At 38.7% G+C, this 17221-nt stretch overlaps 1 long non-coding RNA gene across 9 annotated transcripts in view; it reads left to right on the top strand.

The window, feature by feature from the left end:
• LOC102901064 overlaps window positions 1–17221 on the top strand; it is a 56070-nt gene that overhangs the window by 11683 nt on the left and 27166 nt on the right. Inside the window, exon 3 of one of the 9 annotated variants that reach the window (XR_006599755.1) lies at window positions 13282–13443. The exons of the other annotated variants lie outside the window; for them this stretch is intronic. This is a non-coding gene — a long non-coding RNA (uncharacterized LOC102901064). The remainder of the gene's footprint in view (window positions 1–13281; window positions 13444–17221) is intronic. 9 annotated transcript variants of the gene reach the window in all.

The following is a 17221-nucleotide window of genomic DNA, read 5'->3' as shown; positions in this document are numbered from 1 at the left end:
TTCCTAGTCACCATAAAAGCCTTACACCGATCTTTTCCTGCTCTCTCAAGCCATTTTTGGGCCTGCTTGGGAACCACCCTGTTCTCCCCAGAAAGCCTTATTATATGATTAATAAACCTTTTCATACCTTCTTGGTGTCTGTGTCCATGTTTCAATCAGATTTGAATTGGGGTCCATCCTGACCCTATAATGTGTATGCAACAATTTTATTAAATATTGAATTTAATGCATGTGAAGGAATGTTAATATGTTTAAAGTATAGAAGCAACAATTTAAAAAAGTTCTAGACCTACCACCCAACCAAGAAACAGAATATCACCACTGTATTTGAAGTGCTTTACCTGATTTCATGACTTACCCTGCATAAACCAGTCCCCTACCTCCAGTCATCACGGCATTTGAGATATTTGATGATTTATCACTCCCCTTATTTTTATATTTTAAGCACAGATGTAAGTTTTCCTAAATTATATATTGTTTTATGTGTTTATTAACTCAATATAGATGAAATCATGTTGTATAAACTATTTGGGCACTTTTTCCGGTTAATGTTTAGAAGTTTTGATTCATAGAGCTGCATGCATTAATTTTCTCTAGTGTATGTCTATAGTGTGAATATATTACAAGTGACTTGTGGATTCTCTTCTTAGTGGACATTTGGATTTTCCCCCTTATCTTTTCCTTATGTATAAAATGCTGTGAACATTCTTCTACATAAACTCTGGTGAAAATGTGCAAATCTTTTCAGCAGGTGTACCTAGGAGTGGAATTTCTGCATCATACAATATCCACAGTTTTAGCTGTGGCTGATGAAGACAAATTGATTTCCAATTTCATATCTATTTGGTTTTTTTAAAAATATATTTTATTTTTAAGTAATCTCTATACCCAATGTCGAGCTTGAACTCACAGCCTCAAGATTAAGAGTCGAATGCTATACAGGGGCGCCTGGGTGGCTCAGCCAGTTAAGCATCCGACTTCAGCTCAGGTCATGATCTCACGGTTCGTGGGTTCAAGCCCCGCGTCAGGCTATGTGCTGATAGCTCAGAGCCTGGAGCCTGCTTCGGATTCTGTGTCTCCCTCTCTCTCTGCCCCTCCCCTGCTTGCTCTCTGTCTCTGTCTCTCTCTCAAAAATAAATAAACATTAAAAAAAATTGCATGCTATACAGACTGCGCCAGCCAGGCTCCATATCTAACTATTTGGATGAACAATTTTTTCAGCACCATTTATCAAAAGGCTCTTAACCCACTGATCCATTTTTATCACTTCTGACATAAATCAAGTTTGCATATATATGTGGTCTGTTTCTAAGTTCTCTGTTCCCATTTGTCAGTCTGTTTTTGTCTGTTTCTGTACAGGTACCATTTGGGCTCATGAATATAGCTTAGTTATAAGCCTTGATATTTAATACAAGATTCCTACTTTATTCTTTTTCTTCATGAATGTCCTAACTATTCTTGGCCCTTTGTTTTTTCATAGAAATTTTAGAAACAGTTTATTGAGCCACCAACCAAGAAAACAAAATAAAAACCAAAACTAGATTGAATTGAATCTATAAGTCAATTTGAAAACTGACTTGTTTGCAATATTGGGTGTATATATACATATATATGTATATATACACACACACATACACATAAACATAGCACATCTTCCTACCGGGTGAAGCCTTTTCCAGTGTCCTTCAAGAAGGTAGTACAGTTTTCCTCTGGAAGGGCACACACCTTTTTGGTTAGATTTATTCCTAGCTACCTCATTTTTATATACTATTGTAGATGTAATCTTCTCTCTAAATTAGGCTTTATCTTTTAAAAGCTGGGTTTTGATGGCATATATAAAAGAACTTGAGTTGTATGTTTTGGTTTTGATTCCAAATACAGTCACCTCTCATTCCAGTTATTTATCTGTAAATTATTTTGATTTTTCCCCGCATCTCTGAATAACACTCCTGATTCTTCCTTTCCAGTTCTTGTAATTTTTAACTCTTTTTCTTGCCTTTAACTGGCTAGAACCTCCAGCGCAATGTTATATAGAAATGTCTTGTTCCTGATTGTAAAAAGGAAGGTGTCACCATTAAGGAAGTATGTAGGCTGTTTGTAGATGCCCTGCCCTGACTGATGATGGTGATCCTGGGAGTGCTCCTTAGTTGCCTAAAAATGAAATAGTTGGGACTTGGGGATACTGCCTCTTCAGCTCAGCAGCAGGGGACAAACCTAAGCCTAACTTCACATAGGACTGGAGGCTTTCCTTCCTCAAGGTGCCTGAATCCAGTTTCCTTAAGATCATCAGTAGAAATGAAAACATATAACCTTGATACAAAGACTTGAACATGTATATTCATAGCAGCATTTCTCACAGTAGCTGAAAAGTGGAAGGAATCTAAATATCCCTCAACTGGTAAATGGATAAACAAAATATGGTAGAGTCATACGATGGAATATAATTTGGCAATAAAAAGGAATGACGTACTGATGCATACTACAACGTGGATGAGCTACAAAATCATACTCAGTGAAAAAAGCCAATCACAAATGAACACATATTGTATGAATCCATTTATGTTAAATATCCAAAAAAGGCAAATCTAAAGAGAGAGAAAATAAATTGGTGGCTCTCTAGTGCTGGGAATGATAATTGGAGAATGGGTATAAATGGACCATGAGGGTTTTTTTAGGGTAATGAAAATGTTCTAAAATGAGGTTGTGATGATGGTTTTGCAACTGGAAATATAATAAATTTAATTATACGTTGAAAATGAGTGACTTTTATGGCATGTGAATTACATCTCAGTGAGGCTGCTTAAGAAAACAAACAATAAAGCAGCTGACAGTAATCTGACTGACTGGCATCTAAACCTGGACCACTTGGTGTCTAGGTCCTGACCGATTATTCCCTGCATACGAGGTTGCTCTGATTCTTGCCTGGAAAGAGGATAGTAAAGGGGCAGGAGATCATTGCAAAGAGATCACTGAACAGCTGCCATCTACCCAGACTGCAGTGCAGATATCAGTCTGCCCTGGTCTTGGGCCACCACAGTGCCGATGTGATGGATTCATGAATGGAGTAGCCATGGCGGACAGATGAAGGCTCCGCCTGGGCACAGAAGCATGGCGTCCCTCATCAAAGCTGACCTTGCTACTGCTCCCACCCTCCCTGTCAACCACGGAGACGGATGCCGGACCCTTTTAGTGTGCGAATCTTTGAGGAGTCGCTTAGTGATTACGTGAGACCCTTTCCACCCTGGAGAGGGCAGCAGTTCATTTTGACTAAGATGGACATGTTTTCTAAGTGTGCGTTTACCTTTCCTGCCTGTTACCAACTTGGTCAGCGCCTCTATTCAAGGACTCACAGAGTATCTGATTTACTGACATGGGATCTCCCACATACTGGCACTTCAGATCAAAGGGCTGGATTTATGAAAAAAAGCGGTTCTGCAGTGGGTACATGTCTCTGTGATTCACTGATCCCACTACATCCCACATCATTGCTAAGCTGCTAGCCTGAAAGAGCAATGAAATGGCCTCAAAGAGACACAGCCAAAGCAACCGTTTGAAGGTGATGTCTTACAAAGGTATTCCTTCAGGATACAGTATACGTATATGTTAAAGCAGAGGTTGGCGAACTGGTTCAGAGGCCAAATCGGGCTTGCTACTGTTTTACAAACATGATGTCATTGGGACACAAGCACACTCATCATTTATATATTGTCTGTGGCTTCTGTTAGGCTACGTCGGCAAAGTAGTCAGGTCAGAGACTGTATGGTCCACAAAGTCTAAAATATGTACCGACTGGCACTTTAAAGAAAAGGTTTGCCATTTTCCCCTTAAATCAGTGATGGCTGTATGGTTCTGTGTTACTGCTGGGAACCAAGGACTGGGAAGGATCGCTCTGTTCCAGCAACCCACATGGGAAACTTTTGCTTCCAGTTTCTGAAACTTTAGGGCTCTTCAGTTGAAGAACTAGAGGTCCTGGTTTCTAGAAAGGGAACACTTCCAATAAGGGAAACATTAATAGTTCCACTAAACTTAAGGTGTTGGCTGCCACTGGTCATTTTATGCTCATTGTGCCAATAGACCAGCAAGAGGAGAAAAGAGTTACCATACTTGAAGGGGTAATTGAATTTGATATTCATGGGAAGGCAAGGTTACTGCTACATACTGGTAGCAGGGAAGATTTATATGTAGCACTCATGTGAGCCACTCTTGGTAATCCAGACCTTGTAAATTGGCAAGCAGAGCTTAACTGTGGCCAGACAACAGCATGGTAACCAAAGTCTCAGACCCCTCAGGTGACAGTACCACACAGGAAGCCACCTAGACCAGCAGAAATGCAAGCACAGGGTGAGGGGAATGTAGACTGGCTAGTAAAGAAAGGAAATCATCCTTGTCAGTTCTGACCTCAGGACTGACGGCAGCTGTGGAGGCTATAGTTTATCCCACTAACTTCTCTTTCAAGTTTTCGTAGAAATTGTAATCAACCAGAATCCTGGAGAAGTTGCCAAAGAATGGAGCGAACCTAATGTGTAAAGCAAGTGGACCTGAGTGGTTCAAGGGGTGGAGCACAGCAGACAGTGTTGGTGCTGTGTCCAGACGTCCTGAGTTTGCTTTCGTTGGCTTGGTGTACGCATTCTCCTCCAGCTGCTCCACGCGACGATGCTACTAATGCACTTGCAACATTTTCAAGAGGCTTGCCTTTGGTAGATTGGAACAACATCACCAGGAGGTGTCTGGAAGTTATGCATTACTTATCCCTGTTACAGCCTGCAAACAGTGACTGCCTAATGCCTGTTATGGAGATACAGAAACCTCACTCCCCTGCTAAGGTGGGAAAGACTGTGCTGTGCTGTGTGCATCAGAGCTCCTGGAGATGTGGGGCTGAGGCTAGACCCAGCTGAAACCACAGTCTTGGCTTTGCTTCTTCCGTTCGCTTCTGCTGCTGCCCCTCCTTCCTGACGGGTTTTCCCTTTTTCTTCTCTTACACAGTTATAAGTTTGGACCTTAAAAGATACTGTTGATATGCTGATTGGTCTAAAACAGGCATGCAGGGGCTTGTGTTTGGCCCCAGATTTCTTATGTAATTTCTCTCTTAATAAACAACTTGATTATATCTTTTGTGCCTTGTAAAGTTTGTTCTGTATTTTTCCCATAATGTCTAAGGTTGGAATGCTTATTAGTTCGTTACTTTTGAGCCTTTTGTGTTTACTTAGGAACATACAATTATCCATTTTTCCCAAACTAAGACTTTAGCAGCATCTCGCAAATATTGACTACACGCAAATATTGAATATGACATTCTTCATTATTTGGTTCTGAGAATTTTCTGATTTCTATTACCACATTTTTTGACCCACAAATAAATGTTAAAATTTCTAAACACGTGCGAATAGTTTTACTCATCTGTTATTGGTTTGTGACTTAATTTTATTGTTGTTAAGTAAGTGTTCTGTGTGGTACTAATTTTTGAAAATTTACTGACATTTGTATGCATGATCATAAATATTTTGTGCTTGGAAAGAATATATTCTACAGCTGTTGAGTGCAGTATTCTCTCTCTCTCTCTCTCTCTCACTCTTTCTCTTTCTCTGCTTTCCATTTAACTTGTTAATTGTGTTGCTCAGATTCTTTATATCCTTATTTTTTGGTCTATTTAATTTACTATAAGACATTAGTTAAAATCCTCCTCTATGATAGTGAAATCGTCTATATATTTTGAGACTATGTTATTAAGCCATAAAGTTTAGAATTGTTATATTTTTCTGATGAGACCTTTATCATTATGTAGTGATCATCTTTATCTCTAGAAATGCTTTTTGCTTTAAAGTCTATTTTGTATGGCATTAGTATAGCTACCCCAAGTTTCTTTAATATTTTCCTAGTCTCTTTTTCCCATGCTTTGACTTTCACACTTTTTCTGTCCTTGTGTTTTGTGAGGCACTTATAAAGAGCAGAGGGTTGGATTATTTTTAATCCAGTGTGATAATCACTGACTTCAAATTGGATAGTCTAGACAATTTCCATTTATTGGGATCAGTTTTATATTTGGTATAGTAGATTATTATCAAAATTGTCCCTGACCCTTCCTAACAGCCCCTCCTTACAATCCCTGTCTCTTCTAAGCCTGTCCCTACTAAAGTATTATAACCCCATTGACATCTAAGTCTATTAAGATGCTTGGCCTTAATGATTTCTTTTGTGTTTTTGTTTTGTTTTTGTTTTTTACTAATTAGAAGTGAGTAGAAATAAATGTACTACTTCTCAGTAAAAGCTTGTATATACAGAGTCATTGTTGTTCTAACGAGTTGTTTTCTGCCACCATACCTGTGGCAGACTGAAGCCATTCCTTCAGTCTAGGTTCCAGATTGAATAGCTAAGGCCAACCAAAGACTGGCATGCAATGTGTGTGAAAAACAAACAGATTCTGTAAGTCACTGAGATTTGGAGATTATTAATGCAGAAACCTTCCAAGATACGACTAATGCAGTTGACCCTTGAACAACACGGGTTGGGGGTGCTGACCCCCACGTGGTCAAAAATCCACATGTAACTTTGACTCCTCCAGAATTTAACTACTAATAGTCTACTGTTGATTGGAAGCCTTACCGATAACATCAACAGTCAATTAATACATATTTTGTGTGTTATATATATATTACATACTATAGTCTTACAATAAAGTAAGCTGAAGAAAAAAATGTTACTAAAATCATAAGGAAGGGAAAATACATTTACAGTACTGTACTGTAAGAAATATAAGTGGACACATGCAGTTCAGGCCCATGTTGTTTAAAGTTCAACTGTACATCTAGATTGATTTCTACCATATTATTTGCTGCCCTCTGTTGCTCTCTCTCTGTTTTCCTTTTTTTATTCTAACGTACTTTCTTCTTGATTGATTGTTATTGACAGTTTCTAATGGTCTGTTGCGAAGTAAGAGAAGGGCGATGTAGCAAGCTTTTCCTAAGATTTTATTTCTTCAGTGTAGAGGACTGTTCTTTATTCTGAGTCTTCTTGATTGATTTTTAATTTTCCATTCCTGTTCTCCCCTAACAGTTTGGAGTTATATTCTATGTTCTTTTATTTCTCTTTATATTTTAACTTGTATACCAGTATCCACTAAGATAGACTGTATTATGCACTGGGAATAAACTGTCCCAAATTCTTAGTGGCTTACAACTGTAAAGGTTTCCATGCCCCCTCTGCACCGTAGGCTGATGGAAGATTGACCATTTGGGAGCATCAGTTGTAGGAGGAAGATCAGAGAATGGACAGTTTGTAGCAGTGCTTAAATACGTCTCCTTGGATCACTTCTCATATTTCATTGGACACAAGTCACGGGACCACACCCAAATTAGTGGGAGCAGGGAAATGCACTCCTCTCATGTGAGTAGAAGGAAAGGAAAACTTGAAATACTGGTGAAGAGATGTAATGTCTACCACAGTTTGCCCTTTTGCTCACCAAATGTAGGTTAAGCTTACTCCCATGTCAAAGGAGAGCCACCCCAAATTCCCATCTAGTGAGAAAGGTTAGCTCAGGATCAGGTTTCCTCTGTATTGTAGGGTAGGATGGATACATAGCAATCTCTACAACAGATCTTGCTATACTTGCTCTTGATGCAAGGCCTTTGAGCCAAAAAGAAAAATTGGGGGGCCCCTGGGTGGCTCAGTAGGTTAAGCATCTGACTTTGGCTCAGGTCATGATCTCACAGCTCGTGAGTTCGAGCCCCACGTTGGGCCCGGTGCTGGCAGCTCAGAGCCTGGAGCCTGCTTCGGATTCTGTGTCTCCCTCTCTCTCTACCCCTCCTCTGCTCATGCTCTGCCTCTCTCTGTCTCCAAAATAAATAAACTTTTTTTTTTAATTCGAAAAGAAAAATTGGGTTTGTTACATGCTCCCAGTATACAATGATGAAATAAGCACAGCATAAAGAGAAAAGTACCCCCATTTGGAAAAGAAAAATTCCGTGAAACATAGCAATCACTGGTCCGTAGCAGTTTTGAAATTCTGGTGGGCACATATGGTTAAGGCCCTCCCTCTTTGGGGTGGGAAATATCTCCTGATTAAGTCTACTCTAGAGAGTGAAAGGACTTCTTTTTCCATTGTTCGCTGTGGCCCTGACTCTACCTTCTGGAAAGTTCTTCCTTTTGTATCATTCTTCTTGGTCTCATCGGAAAACGAGGGCAGTAGAACCTCCTTGTGGGCCATGCAGTTTTCTCCACCTTTTGTTGCCCTGCTTCCTCTGGCAGTAAAACTCCCCCAAACTTAATAGACTTGCTCTCTATTTGATTTCAATCAGCTGTATGCACCAGTATCCATATCTGCAGTTCTTTATAATAAATATGCTTTTTTAGAGTGTTCTATTTTTCTTCTCTAACACATATATCCCTATGTCCCTATTCCCTTTAATATCAGGTAACTTGAGTCTACTCGATGTCACTGGGAAGAACACATACTTTTAGGTATTTACTTTGAGTTATTTTATCTAAATGAACAATTTGCTGGATACGACACCCTTATTTGGCTTTTTCCCAATTTGAAGTTCTTCATCCATCCAGTGGTTTTCATAAAGTTACAATGAGCACTCCTTTATTTTGACTTTTGCCTCAAGGCTGAGTTATAATTAGCCTTTGTTGCTCAAATATTTTTTACATTTAGCTTTGACATTTGGGGTGGTGAGGAAGTTTTCTTTTCCATTTCTGAAAGTCCCTGAATTTCCATATTCTCTCTACTCCCTTTGATTCCTGTTTGTAAACATGCAAATTCTTTCCTGAACTAAGGAAATGGTCAAATGCAGACAGTTATCAACACTCACTAGTAAAGTTGTTTTCCAGCTTCTTCCCTTAGAGCCACACATAACTTTATTAGGTACATGATATGTCTCCCAACATAGGGCAGATGACTTTTTACTAAACATTTTGGCATTACATGTTCTCACCTCCATACACATTTCACCCACTGCTCTCAGTACCAATGCTTGTTTCTGTTGGGATAAAGTAATTTATATTGTTGTATGAACAATCTGAAAATTACAGAAAGAACCAAGATTTCATCCTCACTGTGGGTTACAGGCTGTTGAGGAGGATTCAACAGGAATAGTACTAGTCACTGGTCACAGCAGCAAAGGGAAGAGAGAATGGATACTCAAACCAACTCTTAAATACTTCTTGGAAGTGACACTTCTGTTCATATTTCATTGATCAAAGCTAGTTTCATGGCCAGTGCTAACTTCCAGTAGGCAAGGAGGTACAGGCCCCCAATGTTTCCCGAAGGAGAGTAGAATCATAAATACTGAAGAGTAGCATTACTGTCTGTAACAAAATACAAAGTTATTATCTTTAGCCTTTTCTAAAATAATATAAGGACAAGAAAAGTTTAATTTCCCGAACTTATATATTTCCCAGGATATTATTTTTTTGAAAATGGTTCTCCCAAATTAGATACTATTTTAATACCATTTCTGCAGTCAGTATTTATTTTGATTCATTCATACATTTACCACTTTGTTTTCCTACATTGCATTTTCTTACTAAATTCAGTTTCTTTTTGTGTGTGACATAAGGACTTTAGAGTCCTTCAACTGAGTCTTGAATAGCAAATTATTTTTGTTTGAAAAGACTCACTTCATCCCTTTTCTCCTGAGTGAGAATTTATTTTCTTGGGTATTCGATACTATGTTTTCTTCTCAGATTTTGAAGGTGTGATTCTGCTGTCTTATGGCCAGTACCATTGTTGTTGAGAATTCAGCTGTTTGTAAAAACTGCCATTACTTCGTATCTCATCTGCCTTTCTTTCTAGCTTCTTTTACAGTCTTCTTTTCTTTGCTCTTCTGTAAATGCAGTGTGATGTGTCTGGGTGTGGAAGTCTAATTTATCCATCTTGGGGTTTGGAAATCTTAATCTGAATGTTCTTATCTTTCATCAGTTTGGAAAACTTCCAGCCTCCATCTTTAGGAATATTGCCTTACCAAGTCCATCTTGAAACTCTGCTTAGATAGAAGATAGGTCTTCTTACTCTAATGTCCGGGGATTTTTCACCTATCTTATAGTATTTATCTTTTTGCCTTTTACTCCATTTTGGTCTTGGATAATTTCCCTTACTTTCTTGTTAGGATACCTATATGCATATAAAAAGTTGGGAGGATTAAAAAAACTATCCAGATGTTTAAATTATTTTGCAGTGTGAGCTTGGAACTGGACATATAGTTTACCATACTGTCAATTATGGAGTTGAATTTTCCAATTTTTTTTTTTTGCTTGCTTATTCTGTTACATTTATTTATTTATATTCTTTTTTTTTAATTCTGTTACTTTTTTTTTTTTTTTGGTCTGTTTTATTTTTGAGACAGAGAGCAAGAGCCGGGGGGAGGACAGAGACAGAGGAGGACAGAGAATCCCAAGCAGGCTCCACGCTGACAGCAGTGAGCCTGATGCAGGGCTCGAACTCATGAACCATGAGATCATGACCTGACCAAAGCTAGACACTCAACCAGCTGAGCCAACCAGGCACCCCGTTCTGTTACTTTTAAACAGATACACTAGAAAGACCATTAGAGAGCTGGTGTTTATTTATGATCCTTTAAACTACAATGACCTATCACTGACTTCCATCCCATATGTGGAATCTCCAACATTTATTTTGTGGGATTTCCAATATTTTCTCTTCTTTCTTTTAAATTTTTAAATTTTGTAAATGTTTATTTGTTTATTTTGAGAGAGAGAGAGAGATCAAGCAGGGGAGGGTCAGAAAGAGGGAGACAGAGAATCCCAAGCAGGCTCTGCACTGTCAGCATGGAGCCCAATGTAGGGCTTGAACTCACAAACTGTGAGATCATGACCCAAGCCGAAATCAAGAGTCAGACACTCAACAGACTGAGCCACCCAGATGCCCCTCCAGTATTTTATATTCCAGGAAATTACCTTGACCCTTTGCTACTTTGTCCATTTCCTTGTTTTTACTTCTTCCTTGGAACCAGAGTATAGGCAGATTCTGACCTTTCTCTTTGTATCTCATTTCAAACCCAAAGTTGACCTCTTAGACTTGAACACAAATTTAGCCTTCTGAATTTTTGTATCTTGATACTCCCTAGAATTTTCCTCTGTTCACATCATTGCCTTTTCTGCATTTTTACTGTCATAACTGAATTACTACATTTTACCAGATCCTACACTCTTGTTATTAGCCACTCAACTTGTGCCTTGGAAAAGTATGTCCCCACTCAACAAAACAAAAAACAAAACAAAACAAAACAAAACAGAATCCCAAAAACAGTCAAGAAGGAAAAGATAACCTCAGTTCATTTGTGACCACTCTTCTGACAGTGATCAAATTTTGGTATGTAAGCTAAATATACTCTTAAGGTTTTGTGTTTTACTACTGGCTGTGTTGGTATTAATATTATGGCATATCTTATTATGTACAATGTATTGATTTGCTGACATCACATTTAGCAAATGTTCTCTCCTTCTCCTGGATGACTTCTTCACTTTTATTCACACAGATGTTCCAGGCTTTAGAGTTGCAGTTCATTTCAGTGCTCCAAACATGTCATCTAGTTCCAAGGAAACATCTTCCCTTTGTGTGCACTTATTCATCTCCAAATAAAATACCATGGACAGAGAAATGCATTGTTCTCAGCCAGGATAGTGCCATGTTAAAACTCCCAAAGCCAGGAAAGGGTTCAGCTTTATGCAGGTTAAAAACCTTGGTGGAAGAAATGATGGTGCTCTTACCAGAATAAGAAAAACAGGACAAATAAAAACAGATGTTTGCTACCGTTTCTTACTGTGATTTGGACAAAGTCTGGCTACAAAAGGATTTGGTAGAAGGGGCCTCTACCCCTTGAGCTTTCTTTTCCTATGCCTTTGAATAACCGATTGTGTCTTTTAATCCCCTCCCTTGCTTTGTGGTTTACACAGGCAGCCTGGACCTTGAGTACCCTGAAGGATAGCCGTAGCACCTGTTCCCTATCAGCCTAGCAGTGTTTCCACTTCTTCCCAAGCCCGATTCCATTTCTTGTGATCTTCCATTCTCTAGATCACCACAAGGTACAGGAGGCTAAGCAATGATGAGTATAAAGAGACACTAGGTGAACTTGCAAGTTGGTTAGTCCAAGTGGATCTTCGTTCAATTTACCAATCCTACCACATGGGGGCAGTAGGAAGCAAGGGAGAGGGAGCTACACATAGGACCTTTTAATACACAATGGCTCCCAGTCAGTAACTGGACCAAACAGAATCCCGGAATTTGCCCAAACGCTAGCAACTCCCTCTCAGGATTGGGATGAATTAGGGAAGAGCAAGTAGGGAGAGTGAAGTGAAAGAAGGGAATAAAGATTCTTTTTTCTACTTCAATATATATTTTCCAGTTACATTTCTAAGCATAGGGAATAATGTTTAGTAATTTGTTTTTTTTTACTTAAGAGTATATTTTGCATGTCCTTAGATATCTGATAGCACATAATTTTTAATCACTGGATAAATTTCCAGTCAAAAGATATAATCTAACCAACCACTATTTTTGGATAGTTGAGGTATTTCCAGATTTTCTATATTATAAATAATAATTGTGTAATTAATTTATGTAGGGTTAAATCATTATCAGAATTTATAGTTATTTCCTCTGTACAAATTAAAGGGGTGGGTTACAATGAATATAGATTTTTGAGGATAAATATTGCTAAATTCTCCAGGACACCAATTTATACTCCACAAATAATGTATTAGCTTTCTATTTCTCTGTCTTACCATGCCAGCACTTGGTGACTTTTTAAATCTTTGGCAAGTTGATTCTCTATTTATTCATATTTCTTAAATTGTAGTGAGGTGACTATTTCATTTTATTAGCATTATAACATTCATTGTTTTATTTACATATTTATTGCTTTTTAAATTTCTTTTTTGAATTTTCCATGAGTATTTTTAACCCAGACCTACTGACTTTTTCTGTCATTTTGGTATTGTTTGGATATATGGCACCCCCACCAACTCTCAGGACAAGAAAGCATTGGTGGAAAAAAAAAAAAAAGGAATTTTATCATTGTGGTTTTGAAAAAGCATTTCTCTTTCTTGTGGTGCCTTTTGTTTAGGTTCTCTTTTCCTCCCCATATCATTGGCCTCCCCCACCACATCACTTTCCCCATCACAGGACTGCTCCTTTAAACAGTTTGTGGAGACATCTAGATGCTCCCCATTCAGAGTCCTCACAACAGGAAATTGAGCCCAGTACTCTGCTACCTAATAAAGCATCCTTTTCTGACCTTGCCTGGTCTTCTGGTTTGTGATACACAGGCTTTCATTCAGTTTCCTGTGCAGCCTGTTCTCTGATGAATTCACCACAGAGCCAGTTCCACTATCACTGGGTCCATCATATTAAAACAGCACTTCAGAGCTGGGTGAGGCAATGAAGAGAAAGAGAAGAGAGAGAAGAATGAACAGAAAGGAGACAGGAAGGTGAGGTGGGAACCCTGATGCCTGACAGGGAAAAATGTAACTGGACTGCTCTGGAAGTAGACTCCACTTATTTTTGGATTAAACCCAGTGTTCTATCTAGGGTATTTGACAGCTGGCGTAGATTAATTCTTTTTTTTTTAACATTTCTTCCTCTTGATGACAAAGTTATTTTTAGGAATAATCATGAGATGAAGTAAATAATAATAATGGCCAGAAAACATGTAAACAGTGAACATTTCTTTTTTTGAACCTTACAGTATGTCACGTCAGTAAAAATAAATAAAAGTGAAAATTCCATTTCAAAAGCTTTGAAAAAAGTGGAAATTTTCTTTTATTGAACTTCCCTTTGTAATCATATAATTGAAAAAGTTTTTTTTTCTTTTTCTTTTTTTTTTTCAACGTTTATTTATTTTTGGGACAGAGAGAGACAGAGCATGAACGGGGGAAGGGCAGAGAGAGAGGGAGACACAGAATCAGAAACAGGCTCCAGGAAAAAGTTTTAAAAAGTAAAATATATAGAGAGCAGAAAAAGGACAGAAAGAATAGGTTAACACTTGTTACATATGTGTGTGTGTGTGTGTGTGTGTGTGTGTGTGTGTGTGTGTGTGTGTATGTAGTAAAACTTGTGCCTTCACATTAGTTTATCACAGTAAAGAATAACAACATTACAGTTTCTGTTTGGGCCTTGACTTCTGCAGATTTGTCAATGGCTTTATGAGAATTCATTTTCACATACTGTTGTTTAATGGACAGTATAGCAAGACTTGTTGTTAATTTCTTATTAATTTTCACTTCAGAAGTTTTCACATGAAGCAAGATAAACTAGTAAGATAAGTTTTATTTTTTTATTTTTTATTTTTATTTATCATTTTTAAAAATTTTACTGTTTATTTTTGAGAGAGAGAGAGAGAGCACGAGAGTGTGAACGCAGGAGGGACAGAGAGAGAGAGCGAGACACAGAATCCGAAGCAGGCTCCAGGCTCTGAGCTGTCAGCACAGAGCCTGGTGTGGGGCTCGAACCCACAAACCATGAGATCATGACCTGAGCCAGAGTCCGACGCTTAACTGACTGAGCCACTCAGGTGCCCCTAAGAGAAGTTTTAAATTGAAAAAGAGCCAGTGGGCGTGGGGGAGGAGGGCAGAAGGAGAGAGAGAATCTTAAGCAGGCTCCAGGCCCAGCACAGAGCCTGACATACGGCTACATCCCGCAACCCTGGGATCATGACCTGAGCTGAAATCAAGAGTTGGACGCTCAACCGCCAGAGCCATCCAGGCGTCCCAAGAGAAGTTTTAAACAAAAGGATAAGCAGAGATTCATGAAAATCCAATTTCACAACAGAATTCAAAAATTGGCAAACTGCCATGTCTTTATTTCTTCAGGATCAATTCTAGCAACTTTTAAACATCTCTATAATCTAAAATTTTAAGTACAAATAAATTTTTATTTATTTTTGACAGAGAGAGACAGAGAGACAGAGCATGAGCGGGGGAGGGGCAGAGAGAGAGGGAGACACAGAATCTGAAGCAGGCTCCAGGCTCTGAGCTGTCAGCACGGAGCCCGATGTGGGGCTCGAACTCACAGACTGCGAGATCATGACCTGAGCCGAAGTCTGACACTCAACTGACTGAGCCACCCAAGCACCCCTTAAGTACAAATAAAAACCTCACTATCACATACAATGACAGAGTTGAAGAATGTATCTTTGTCTTTACAATCACTGTGCTATCATTATTTGAATTTTTTGTTTGAACACCAGAATGTGTGGTATCATATGAATTGAGAAACAAACTACACCCAAAGTTAGTTTGAATGATTATGAACCCTTACAAACTTACTCTCAAAATGAATGCATGGATGGCACAAAAACAGACACTCAGATCAGTGGAACAGAATAGAGATCCCAGAAATAGACCCACAAATGTATGGCCAACTAATCTTTGACAAAGCAGGAAAGAATATCCAATGGAATACAGACAGTCTCTTCAGCAAATGGTGCTGGGAAATCTGGACAGCGACATGCAGAAAAATGAAATTTGACCACTTTCTTACACCATCCACAAAAACAAACTCAAAATAGATGAAAGACCTAAATGTAAGACAGGAAGCCATCAAAATCCTCGAGGAGAAAGCAGGCGAAAACCTCTTTGGCCTCAGCCGCAGCAACTTCTTACTCAACACGTCTCCAGAGGCAAGGGAAACAAAAGCAAAAATGAGCTATTGGGACCTCATCAAAATAAAAAGCTTCTGCACAGCAAAGGAAACAATCAGCAAAACTAAAAGGCAACCAATGGAATGGGAAAAGATATTTGCAAATGACATATCAGATAAAGGGTTAGTATCCAAAATCTATAAAGAACTTATCAAACTCAAAAACAAATAATCTTGTAAAGAAATGGGCAAAAGACATGAATAGACACTTCTCCAAAGAAGACATCCAGATGACCAGCTGACACATAAAAAAAAATGCTCAACATCACTCATCATCAGGGAAATACAAATCAAAACCACAATGAGATACCACCTCACACCTGTCAAAATGGCTAACATTAACAATTCAGGCAACAACAGATGTTGGTGAGAATGCGGAGAAAGAGGATCTCTTTTGCACTGCTGGTGGGAATGCAAACTTGTGCAGCCACTCTGGAAAACAGTATGGAGGTTCCTCAAAAAATTAAAACTAGAATTACCCTATGACCCAGCAGATGCAAGGGATACAGGTGTGCTGTTTTGAAGGGACTCATGCACCCCAATGTTTATAGCAGCACTACCAACAATAGCCAAAGTATGGAAAGAGCCCGAATGTCCATCAGTGGATGAATGGATAAAGAAGATGTGGTGTATACACACACACACACACACACACACACACACACACACACACACACACAAAATGGAGTATTACTCAGCAATCAAAAAGAATGAAATCTTGCCATTTACAACTACGTGGATGGAACTAGAGGGCATTAGGCTAAGCGAAATTAGGCAGAGAAAGACAAATATCATATGACTTCACTCATATGAAGACTTTAAGATACAAAACAGATGAACATAAGGGAAGGGAAGCAAAAACAATATAAAAACAGGGAGGGGGACAAAACATAAAAGACTCTTAAATATAGAGAATAAACAGGGTTGTGGGAGAGGGGATGTTTAGATGGGTAAGGGGCATTAAGGAATCTACTCCTGAAATCATTGTTGCACTATATGCTAACTAACTTGGATGTGAATGAATGAATGAATGAATGAATGGAGCTAGTCTGAATGGCAAGGGCCAGAGCTCTCATCCTTAACCTCCATGTAGAATGCAATGTTTACTGAAGAATAAGCAACAAAATTGCTACCTTGAAGGTCACGTATAATAAAAACTTAACAGTAGCCATGGCAATTATTTAGAACCTAGTCCAACAACAACAAAAAATATTCGGGGAATAGTACTTGTTTAGAATTCCAGATTTATATAGTAACGATAAAAAGCTGGCAGACTTTGGGACGCCTGGGTGGCTCAGTCAGTTAACTGTCCAACTCTTGGACTCTTGGCGCCTGCTTAAGATTCTCTCTCTCCCCCTCTGCCCCTCTTCCCTACTCGTGTGTTCTCTTTCTAAAATTAAAAAAAAAAAATGAAATAATTAATTTTTTTAAAAAGCAGGCAGACTTTTACTCAGTTGGTTTTTAATTCTTTCCAGATAATATATTTCTTTATTACCTGCATCTGAGGCAGAACTGTAGCCCTGACCTTGGTACAAAAATTAGAGCAAATTCTCATAAGCTCAGCAAAAA

The sequence above is a fragment of the Felis catus genome, chromosome B3 (genome assembly GCF_018350175.1).
Source record: "Felis catus isolate Fca126 chromosome B3, F.catus_Fca126_mat1.0, whole genome shotgun sequence".
NCBI classification, from domain to species: domain Eukaryota; kingdom Metazoa; phylum Chordata; class Mammalia; order Carnivora; family Felidae; genus Felis; species Felis catus.
The sequence above is the reverse complement of the archived record's forward strand: the minus strand, read 5'-3'. Positions and strand labels throughout refer to the sequence as shown.